The sequence below is a fragment of the Montipora capricornis genome, chromosome 2, assembly GCF_036669925.1.
Source record: "Montipora capricornis isolate CH-2021 chromosome 2, ASM3666992v2, whole genome shotgun sequence".
Taxonomy (NCBI): Eukaryota; Metazoa; Cnidaria; class Anthozoa; order Scleractinia; family Acroporidae; genus Montipora; species Montipora capricornis.
In genome coordinates this window covers 36,179,417-36,191,916 of record NC_090884.1, presented here as the reverse complement: position 1 = coordinate 36,191,916, position 12,500 = coordinate 36,179,417, and the positions used below count along the sequence as shown (strand labels likewise).

Here is a 12,500-nt window from a genome sequence, read left to right as displayed (position 1 = left end):
TTTAAATAGATATATATTTGACATGCTACGGATGAATAGAGGATATCATTCCAATAGTAACATCCAATAATTGTTGGGCAAAATTTCCTTATATTTGTTCTAAAAGAACTGGGATTTAGATACTGTAAGGATGTGCTTCAAATAGTATAATTATGTTACTCAGATACAAAAGATAGAGTAAGATTTGATGGTTTGTTATCTACGATAAGATCATGAAATAGTTGACAAGCTTTTAACTTCACAATATCAGGAAATTTAATAAGGCCAAGATTTACATAATGGGGAGTAATATGCTCACGAAGTGGTACCTCATTGATGATTCTTACAGCTTTGTTTTGTAGCTTTACCACTTGAGATATCGCAGCTTTGTAGTTATTACCCCACAATACGCAGCCATAAGTTAAATAAGGATATATAAGTGCATAATAGATACTTGTTAAAGATTTGTTGGGTACATGACGTTTTAATTTTGCAGTAATATTTATGCTTTTACTGATTTTACTACTAATATAATCGATATGATGGTGCCATGATAGGGAACAATCAATATTTAATCCTAAGTAGTTAACACTGTGAGACTGCTCAAGATACTGATCCGCTAGTTTAAGAGGGGTGTATAAATTATAATTAAGTTATTGCCGTGGTTGGAATACTACATATTTTGTCTTACTTAAATTTAAAGTTAGCTTATTTGAGCATAGCCAGTCATAAATAGCGGGTAATTCAGAGTTCATTAGGTGTAGCAATGCATCGAGATCCCTACCAGTCGTAGTCAAGTAGGTATCATCGGCAAATAGTCTTAAAGAGAAATAATTAGTTGCATTTACCATATCATTTATGTAAACTAAGAAAAGAAAAGGACCCAAGATCGACCCTTGTGGCATTCCTGAATTTACGGAAAGAAAACTAGACTCACGGCGCCATTAACATACACCCTTTGCTTCCTTTTGATTAAATAGGACAGCGAGCCGGAAGATAACATCAAAGGGTGGACCTTATCAACCCCAATTGATTTCCTGGTATCAATATTTTCTAGCATTAAGAACACTTCAACTTCATTGACTTTATTAAAGTGAAACTTACCCTTTTTTCTCTTCATGTAATGCGAGAAATGGCGATTTGTAGTGGGATGTTTTGATGTAAGCTGAGTAGAAATGTTACGAAAATGCTTCATGATTGATAGCATTTGATATCGTAACTGTTTGCTGTAGGTTTTTATTACCAACTTGTAAATTATCAATGTGAAAAGATGGACGCTTTTTATTAATTATTAGGTTAATGTTATCCCACATTTTCTTAGTATTACGAGAGTCTTTAAAAACCCGACCATAATGATAATGAGCGAGAAGGTTTGTTAATTGCCACAATTTTATTACGGTAAATTTTATATTGATTATAATAACTAATTAATGTAACGGGTTGTCAACCATTTTTTATATAAATAATTTCTAAGTTTGATTGATTTCCGCAGACCACCGGTTACCCAAGGTCTATTAGTCTTACCTCTAATTTTGATCGATTTGAGTGGTGCATGTCGATTACTAATCTTATTAAAGGAATGTAGGAATCTAGTCAAACTTTCATTCGCATCATTACACTTAAATACAGGTGACCAGTCTTCGCACCTCAGTGCATCACAGAAAGCACTTTTATCAAACTTTTTAAAATCTCAAATTTCAATTATATCGGGAATGGGGCTTAGTGTGGGATCATAAGAAAAAGTAAAAACAGGCAAATGGTCTGCTATCTCGACTGCAATGCTACCGCTCGAACTTGAAGATACGAAATTGGAGTGTATATGATCTATGCAACTTATTGTTGTGTCGGTACTACGTGTAGCTTCAAATATCAAGGGATTAAAGCCTTCAGAATGAATCAGATTGAGGTATTCTTTTGCAATTGTGCTTGTAACAAGTGTGTTAATATTAATATCACCTAAAATTAGGCACTTTCCACAAAAAGATGGCATGTAGAACTTGTTCAAATTGCTCGAAAAATTCACGTTGAGATCTGCCAGGAAGATTATAAATAACGCCATTTAACAAGTCATTTGTCTCTACCCAGATATTTTCAATACAACCCATCTTTAAATCGTTTCTCAGAAAAGAATCAAGGCTTGATTTTAAGTATAATGCAACCCCGCTCCCAGTTGAAAACAAGCGATTGTCCATTAGCATGTTATAACCCTGAATATCAAAACAGTCTGTATCAACTTGAGGCGCGATCCACGTTTCTGAGCAAGCAATTAGATCGAACTGAATGGATATGGTATCTAGAAAAGTACATAACTCATTATAATGTTTGTTTAAGCTTCTAATGTTTAGAAGTTAACATCACCAACTCCCTCACCTGGAACACACATATCCACGCCATTATTGCTAAGGCCAACAAGCTACTTGGACTTCTAAAACGCACGTGCCCACTATTAAACGATGTCTCTGCTAGACGATCTCTTTATCTTGCACTTGTGAAGTCACAGTTATCCTATGCGACCCAAGTCTGGTCCCCGGACAAGATAGCATTAAAAACTCAAATTGAAAGGGTTCAAAGGAGGGCCACAAGGTGGATCCTCAAACAACGTGTAGGCGTGATGTCATACAGAGACAGACTTTTAACTTTAAAACTTCTTCCTCTGACATTTGATCGCGAACTCAAAGATCTTGTTTTCTTTTATAAATGTCTGAATGGTTTTACTGATCTTAATGTTTCTCATTTTGTTTCTTTTGTTTCTCACGGCCGAACCAGACAAAGTAATTCTTATAACCTGAAAACTCCTGTATGTAAAACTAGCACTTTTCAGGCCTCTTACTTTAATCGTATTGTTAAGCTCTGGAACTATATCTGTAAATTTTCATCCCCCACCAGTTTTTCAACTACTGCTTCCTTTTGCAAATTTGTTACTGAGCACATGTTTCACCTTCTGTACAATCACTTTGACATTTACTATCCCTGTACCTGGTCAATTGTACGATCCTGCCCCTGTCATCCCTAGTTTTAGTGTCTTTTAAATTTAATCGTGTTTTAATTATATCATGGGCGGTGCCTCGCATGGGTCCTCGCGTCCCGTTCGCACCTTCCCTTTTGACCTTATCACTTCGTATCACTTTGCATATATATTTCATTTCTTTTCGGTTATTTATTTTTTGGTATGTAACATGTGTAATGGTCAATAAAGTTGTTAAAAAAAAAAAAAAAAAAAAAAAGATGGAGGGCCGACAGTTGCGGTTGGACTATACTAGAAAGTTCATTTAACTCCTCAATAGTGTATATACCAGTGATCATTAAAAGATTGTATGTTTAAATCTGGGTCATTCGCATCACTGTTCATCAGTCAATCTGAAATTAATCTATAAGTTTTGTGGCTCAAGCTTGGAAATAACTACAAATTCCAACAAACCTGACCGTAAAATAAGCATCTAGGTATTTCCATATATAACTCCATCTATGTAAAGTTTCCCTCGATATATCTCGGTTTTTTTCCACTTTCAAAAGCTGCTTTCATCACATCCTAAAGCTTTATCTTCTTTTCTCTGTCCTCCCAAATTACAGGGGCACCCAACGTCAATTTTCGGAAAATATCTGTTCGGAAGACGATTTGAGATCTAGAATTTTCGGAACATTTGTTTTAAAATGCCTGGCTTGCCTGCCTCTCCTAGGATTTTCGAACATCTGAAAAATGGTACAATTGCCCATCTTTAACGGATTTTTACCCTAAAAAGGTCACCTAGAATTTTCGGGAGCCTTTTTTCTGGCTAAAATTTTCGAAAAGGTAAGTTTTGATTCCTATAATTTTCGGATCACTAGACTTTCAGCTAAGAAATCCGAACAGATGAAAACTTTTTAGGGGATAGAAATATGCCTATATCTACCGTTTAAATACTAAAATACGTTTAACAATGCTATATTAAGTGGTTTTGAACTATATTCTCGTTGGGTGCCCCTGAAATTAGATCTTCAGTCACCCAAACACCTTCTTGGAGATCACGCTTCTTTTGAAGGACTTTTAACCTTTCCGGACGATAAAGAAACTTGCATATTATCGTTCTAGGTTTATTGTCACTTCGGGGACCAATTCGATGAGCATTTTCTATTACTGGTTCGATATTAAGCTGATTAGATAAGATGTCACGGATTTTTTGGCGACAGTCCTCGCTAGGAGATTCAGCAACATTATTGAAACGAAGATTATATTCCCGCGAATACCTCTCAAGGTAGCTCAAGGGACAGGAGTCGTTCATACAGGTCTTCAATTTGTTTCGCATAATTGTTGACAGCGCATTCATCTACTTTACATCTTGCATCGTGGAGCTCGCCCTTGAGTCCCTATAGGCTTTCACTGAGAGTGTTAAACTTTTTGGATATCGTGTCCAAGGCTAATTCATTTCCCCAAACTTTATTTTGTAACTTCGAGATGTCTTGCATAATCCTGCTTTGACCACTGCACAAGTTTGTCAGCGATTCACGTACAAACGCTTCGAAATCCTCCTCTAATGCATCAGCAGACTGCTTCGGTTTTCCTCGCTTATTTTAAGACATAGTAACACAAAATCACAACATGCTATTAGGTAGATATAAAAAAAAAAGTACACGAAAATTTGATTTTTCCCCTCTTATCTCAGAGCTTCAAATTTTGCAGCCATCTTGTTCGACGACCACTGAGTTACTGGGCATATCAACCGTGGCATTCAACAAAAGCAAGAATGGGCATATGTTAACCATGGCACACAATGATGGGAAGAAGCCTTTTATTCCTCGCGGAAATTACACGGTGATTTTAATTTTAAAACGTTAATAATGCAACATGATGGTTATTGTGTACCCAAATCATGGGCACATCTTAACCATGGCATTCTACATACTCAAGGTGGTTGGCTGTGACGTGGGCTAATATAAAACAAATCAAGTCACGAGATAGAAAATTGTCCAGTGAAGTGCGAGGATCATTTCTCTTTTTCATATATAGCCCGACTTTAAATTTCCACACTTCTTTCGTTCATTCCTGAGAACACAATAACATAACCCTAAGAAATTGACCTGCTGCCACCTGTAAGGCTTCATAGCTTAGTTGGTAGAGCATTGCACCTTAACTACGCAATTGCTAAAATTGCGAGGATCCAGACGAGGATCATAGCGCACTTGGTTTCATGATATCCGCGGTTTAACATATGATTCATTTCACAAATCATATCCTTCGTTGATCATTCATCGCTGGAACATTTAAAACTACAAATTACCAGCTCCTAACATCAGTGTCTTCAGAGTTCAATTAGTTAGAGCGTCGCATTGGAATATTGTGAGGTCACGGGTTCAAACCCGTTGAAGTCCTGGATTTTTGAGGCTAAGCAATTGCTAAAATTGTGTTCATAACTGCGAGGATCATAGCGTCGCTTGATTTTATATCCTCACCGCAGTTCAATATATGATTCATTTCATGTATCAATTTGTTCGTAGTCTCCTTAAAGTCGGGTGCTACAATCTTGGACAGAATAAAATGGAACAGAAATGCCCCCTCTCCACCAAATCAAGGATGAAGGTGTGTGAAGGCAAAAACGCGCCATTTTCCCATCACTGATTTTGGGGGGAGGGGTGGTCTCAATGTTCCATTTAATTTGTCCAAGATTGTAGTTCCTCCATGATTAGCTTCCATTCCGAGCAGTGCATACCTCGTCATCAGTGCGTGACTCGTGTGACGGCAGACTGGACATGCGTAGTCCATGGTTACCTTGCATGGTTATTTATATATATGTACATGATTTGTCCCAAATAATACCTCCTTATCGAGATGAATAGTGTCGTGTATTGACAATAATGTATTGTAATGGGCACCGGACGTTATGTCAAGACTGTGCACTAGGCCTCATGGGTTTCCGGGGCCATGCTTTCCGGTTTTTGTTTTTGTAAGTGTTGACAGCCCTATCTTTTCGGAGTAAAGTTGAGTTCTTGTGTAGTTTAATCTGCGCGGTTCACGACCTTTATGGGAGTTATTACAAATAGCATCCAGGTACCTTTTGGCCAAGCTATGACTAAACAGCTCGAGATACTTTCTTTTGCGTGACTGATATGCATTGCCCACGTGCAACAGTTAATCATCACCAGGAGCCCATCTGTCATCACTCACGATATTGGTTCACGAAAAAGTGGCTTCCTATGTCAGTACGTAGAAACGGTAGGGCAAAAAAAAGCGCCAGCTATACTTCGTCTGTTGTTCAACAGCTGACTACGAATGTCTGTATAGATATGACTTATTTCTCTCCTCGTGAAGAACAGGTACTTCTGGGGTCAGTCTAGAGGATAAAGAACAATCGCGTGACCAGTACACACCCTACCGACGCACAACAGTCAATAGAGTATGTGTACGGCGGCATGTTGGAGGACCAAAACAATTAAATATATTTGCATAAAAATAACATTTATTGCCCAAAGGAATATCATTCTTTTGTTTCGGTCCTCCAATATGGCCGCCGTGCACATACTCTATCACGAGGTTCTACTAAGAGACTGAGCTTAGCAAAGAAGCCAGCACTTTGATAAGGATTCCGATCGATTTCTCGCAATCAAGAGATTATGAGCGTCTTCATATACTCCTGAAGGCGATTTAAATCTTATTTATAACAAGTTGCGTGCTTTATGAAAGATGACCTCGTGATTCAAGATAAGAAGTTGTTCTTCCGGTATTCTCCTGAGGGCGATTTAAATGGCAAGTTGCGTGCTTTATGAAATATGACCTCGTGATTCAAGACGAAAAGCTGTTCTTCCGGGAACACCCTCTGGATTTGTACGTCGTCGAAACGATCAAAGTTGCTGTGGCGGCGAACTAAAAATAGCTTCAGTGTTAGCACCAAATCTCTTTTTCTTTCTTGGTTATCGCAAAAATGAACGGCCAAGGTAACTTTCATGTCTTCTTGGCCTGTAAAGTTACATCATCGACTTTGTTAATGTCATGTTGGTGTCTATTGTTTAAGGTCTTCAGTCTTGCTGACCGTGGAATGATTTTTCGCCATCGCAACTGACAACTTAAGAGACTTCTAAGTAAAGTTCACGTTGCGTTCCAAACGGGTAAGTCAAATGCTTGCGATCCTTCGAGCTTACTGAACCTTAGGTATGATTCGTAAATTATTGATTTAAAAAATACGATAATGAGCTTTTAATAATACATGTATATAGTAATTCAGATTCAGTATGTCACTTTATGAATTAACGTCTCGAGAATATCATTTAAAGGCGTCGACACATATTTCTAAACCGAAAACGAAAGAGAAACCTTCATGGTTAATTAAAGGGAACGTCATATCTTGTCCCAGAGAAGTTAAATGCGCCGATCATGTTTTATTGTTTGACCACCGTTTCGCCTTCTAGTGGACCATTAGCTAACGTGGTTTAGAGAGAAAATTACCTTATCACACGAAATTTTCGCGACACTTTTATTTTAAAGTGACGCGAGCAATAAGTTTAGTGTCGCGAACAGAACATGACGCGGAAATTAATGAATAACAAAACATCAACAACTGCTAATGTTGAAGAAAAGACGAGTTTATTAGCATAAAACGTCGACAAAATCTTGTTTTTATCTATTCTGAGGCAATTGCAACGTCTTCATACCAAGACACTTACAATCGAGGATAGAGGCGAAATTATTCGAGTCTTAATGTATTTTTCATTTCTTGGTTTTTCACCTCTATTATTCATGATCTTTAAAAACGATTTAGTACGTTCCCTTGATCGGAAGTATATTCTTCATACATGTTATGCTGTTGAAATTTCAAATGTGTCGTTGTCAGTCATGATTCCCGAGTTTTTAAAACAAAGATTCCTGATTCTTAAAAGATTTAAAACTATGATTCATGATTTCAATAATGGCTCGGGCCATGGAGATGATGGTCCTTTGCGGTTACTGTTCTCATATAGACCCATCGCTGCATCTATTGTTGTAAATTTTGACGTTATTGTAAATGAAGTTGCTCTATTTGCGTCAAGGATAAATTTAATACCTTTACATAGCGTCTTACTAAAGATCACGAAATTAAAGTGATGCATATTACAAGAATTTCGCAAAAACGCGAAATTTAAGTGTCGCGAAATACGCACATCGTAAAATCGCGAAATGAACGTGTTTCGAAAATTTTGTGTAACGAGATGCTTCCGTGAAGCATACACTGGGTTGCCTGTGGCACATGTTACAGGAAATCAGAAGGCACAACTGCTTTTCACCACAAGTTTAAGCGTGCCCTCTGAGCATCTGACAGCTACAATAGTTCGCTGAAATTTTATTCCTGTTCGGCGGGGTTAGTATCTGGATGGGAGCCCCTCAAAACAGAAGCATTGTACCGAAAATTCTATTTTAATGCTAACAAATGCGGACCAAGCAAGGAACTGATTTTGTTAGCTTGCTTTATGCGAAACAAATATTGATGCAAAAGTAAATATATAGTGGTACAAAGTTTTTGGGAAGAGCAGAAGGAAGTTTTCTGGACGGTCGATCGAGAATAAAATATTTTGCCATCAGCAACAACATTTATGACACGAAAACAACATTAATTTTTAACCCCGAATATAAAAAGTTACGATCACCGACAAACATTCTGGGAGATTTTTGCTACTGTATTTTTGGCTGCACAAGTAAAAGCGCAAAATCGAAAGTTACATCGGATTCAGAGGGCGCCGTGATGAAGTTTCCGCGGTGTGTTTACTCGCGAAACAGTGTCAAATCATCATTTGACAGATACCGTGTTTTTGTTTTTGTAAGTTTTTTTTTTTCTTTCAAGTGTTATAAAGTTTGACAAGAAATGTGCGAATTCAACACAAAGATCACAATCGCCCAATTCTTCAGGTTGACAGTCAAAACTTTACTCTCCAAGACGAGGTTATTTATCACCAGGTAATTCCATCGTTTTGGGGATAGCAGCTACTTTATCATTCATCAGTGACAGCTTTTTTTTGCCGATTTTGGGGGTCATTTTGTTGAAACTCAAGCAAGCTTCCAACAGACCTTTTTATTTTCGTTACACTGTAGATCGTTTTCACTGTCACGCAATAAATAAATAAAAAAATAAATCGAAAACCATCCAGTGGAAAAAGTCAAGAATTCGTGATGTTGTAGAAGATAAATGAAGACGACACTTCTCCAAGTTTTAGTCCTGTGCGTTTCCCCAAACTTCAGATATTCGTCGAAATGTTTCGCAGAAATTTACAGAGCCCAGTATGAAAACGCCATGTTGGTGCACATCTTTTGTGCACCAATATGGCGGCCGGAAAATAGTGTCAACACCTGTTACTTACTTTGGCTATCTAGGCGAGTGATCATCTGTACTGAACAGGCAGCTATTTACCTAAGCACTTTTCCTAATGCTTTAAATTCTAACAAGGCTCAAAACCATGAGATAAATATACATTTCTCAATAAACTTGATTGTCGCCTCGTGTCACGCACTGCTACAACTCAGAAATTCAAAATGCTCTGGTTTCCAAACGAAGCACGCTATTGAGCTTTAAAATTGCAAATGGATACAAATTTACCGCCTCTTATGCCTGATGAGGATAAGAACTTTCGTGGCTCTTTAGTTTTGGATTTTAGAAAATGATGACGTCACGTGAAAACAATCTATACCACAAAAATGCTCCCGTATCGCATTTCAACACCCGTATGCAAATTTGTTAAGCTCGAAAATTACACAACATGATAATAAAGTTCACAAAGGTTGGAAATATCTCGGCAAAATCTTTTTCCAGCGAAAAATTAATCGAAACAAACAACATATTTACTATTAGAGGCAAAAATACCTTCCTATTTCAATTGCGTGCGTGCAAACAAGAGATGGAATTAAATAAATTTTTGACAGTTCACATCAAAACCCTTTTCCACTCGGAACGCTGACCGTAAATAATGAAGCACAAAAGCGACAACAACTTTCATTCAAATAATTCTTCACTGTCACATTTCTAAATATTTTACACCTTTGCAGAGTTGAGTACAAAATACCGGTAAATGTAAATTGTCAGACAACTAAGATGCGACTTGAGTAAACACTGTGATGCATTCTTGAAGGCGTTCTATTCCTTCAATGTTAATTTGTTAAATCATAGTTAGTAACTATGGTTAAATCCATAAAAAAATTGCTATTTGTTTTCCGTGTTTTATATAATACCAAGTTAGTAAAATATTAGAAACAAAGCTCACTTGATATCCAAAGGCGATAAAAAAAAAATTGTTGTCGAAGACCATTACTCGTCTCTTCAAATCCAGATATTTATTTTTCAGCGCTGTCTTGCTCATCCAATTGACGATCCATTCTTGAGCTCCATGAGGGTATATTTTGTTTAAAGATCCACTAAAACGCCATTCACGTCAATGACTTATTAGTGAAATTTCCAATTGTTATTCCGGAAGACTGTGCAGAGTTGAGAACAGGTAAATACAAATTTGACAAATAGCGAGACAACTGAGATAACAGATCCACTATATGGATTCCTTCTCTGTCTTTGTTGAACCCATACTGAGTTACCAGAGAACTGTTCATTTGGTTCGAGTGTTGTACAAAACACCACACTTGGCAAATTTTTAGGAAGACAGCTCACCTTGACTACAGCTCGACGGGCGACAGATTGTTGTCGAAGTGCATTACTCGTCGCTTCTAACATTCGACCGCCCGTCTTGTTCAGTATCCAATTCGCTTGCTATTATTGAGCTTCATAAGGGTACATTTTGTTCAAAGATCCACTAAAACGCCATTCGCGTTACATGACTTTCGACGCCATTGCCGGTTAAGTTAATCGTTCTACTGTGTCCACCAGAGAAATCTACGCATTTCCCACTACCCTCTCGATCCTAAGAAAATGCTCGTAGAAGGCTCTATGCACAAAGACACCACTTAGCAGGGGAGTGACAGGCAAGACTTTTACCGACACGGAAAAAAATAAAAAAATAAAAAAACGAAAAATTAAAAAACGACGAAATTAAAGACAGATTCCGACTGGGTTTGCAGCAACCCAGTAACAAGGTACACGCTGGCAAAAATCTCTGTTAATGGGGGGTATGACTAATTGGTGGAACTGCGGACCGGCGGAACCGCGAAACCTGCTGAACATGAACTTGAGAAACGTAGAGAAATTATCGTTTTTATTAAAATCCCATGATAAAAACGATGAGAGTGACATTAACATTTGTTGAATTTCGACCCTACACGCTGATTATCGCTTCCCAGGTGCCAATTTTAGCTGTGAACTGCCTCTTTGCACCATCTGTTGGCCAATTTCAGCTAGTGGATTGCGTGACAAGTCATAGCGCCTTAGAGCTCAATTTTTTTTCATTTATTGCTCGACATGCAGGTAACGTGATGCTATTTCGCTGCCTGTCCGTTGTCATTATTTTGATTTTATAGCGTTCATTCTGCGCCTGGCTTAGTACCTTTGCGCGGTTCCTTTAGTCTTGTGTATTTCCACTTTTCCTAATTGTTATTGCTTGGGTCTGTTTAAAGTGCCCCTGTGATTAAAATTTTCATATCCTATCTTTTTACATTTTCGTGTAGAATAGGACTCTCTTACTCACCTTACGAAATTTCAGTGCTTTACGACGATTCCCGACTGTTTTGTTCGTGATTTCACGGCCGCCATTACTTGGCCTTGTGCCAAACTTTTTAGGAGGCTTGGCTACAAATTACTGGTAGTGACGTCAGAGGCTCAACAAGAAAACTTCACACGGCTAATTTCCAAATCGAAATTCATGGTGAAATTTGCTCTTGGTAACTAAAAGACATTTCGACCTCGGAGACGCTAGCCATAATGAAATCCTCGTACATATCTCGCTAAAAACAACTCGAATGTTGAGCCTCTGACGTCATGATTAAGAAATCTGCTTTTCAATTGCGGACTCATTTGGAACGAAGTTCGGTAATGGCGGCCAAATTTTAAGACACTTTGGAGCCGAAAATTATTACCTTAGAGGGTTTGTTGTCAACGCTCTTTGTCAATTATACATAGTAATCAACCCAACGATTTATTCTGTAGCAGAATAAGGGCGAAAGAAGATATGAATTTTCGTCCAAGGGGCACTTTAAGATTAATTTCGAATTTGCTTTTGAGATTGACTTCGGCCGGCCATCGCCTCAATTTGCCTTTTATGTTTGTATTATTTCCTTTAGTTTTGTTTGACTTCAGGAAAATTGCCTAGTTATATTGCGACTGGTTTGAGGAGAATTTGCCAATTCGCGTAACCTGCACCGAATCTTGAAAAAACGTTGGCTTGCACAAGCAAAACAACCCCCCTTTATGAACACCTGAAAAAACAAGAACAAATGTACATTGGACCTTCAGATCCTCAAGACATAGCAGAATGAATTTTTTTTCCTTCGTCAGCAACGGTTGTATTTGCGATCGCGACACTACAAATTCCGCCGACGGTAGCATAGTGGAGGCTGAAGCCCCCCAAAAAACAGCATTTTTCTAGGTTTCGCAGGTTCTGTGGTTCTACGGTGTGCAGTTCGGCAAATTAGTTTCACCCGTTAATGG

At 38.0% G+C, this 12,500-nt stretch overlaps 1 protein-coding gene across 2 annotated transcripts in view; it reads left to right on the top strand.

Annotated features, from left to right (window-relative positions):
* The first annotated feature begins 6,432 nt into the window (after positions 1–6,432).
* Positions 6,433–12,500, top strand: part of LOC138020387 (uncharacterized) — an 11,820-nt gene continuing 5,752 nt past the window's right edge. The window contains exons 1-3 of one of the 2 annotated variants that reach the window (XM_068867383.1): positions 6,438–6,885; positions 6,963–7,056; positions 10,255–10,404. The gene's annotated coding sequence lies outside the window, so the exon portion shown is untranslated. Of the gene's footprint in view, positions 6,886–6,962; positions 7,057–10,254; positions 10,405–12,500 lie in introns of both variants that reach the window. The other variant, XM_068867387.1, reaches the window with a different exon arrangement.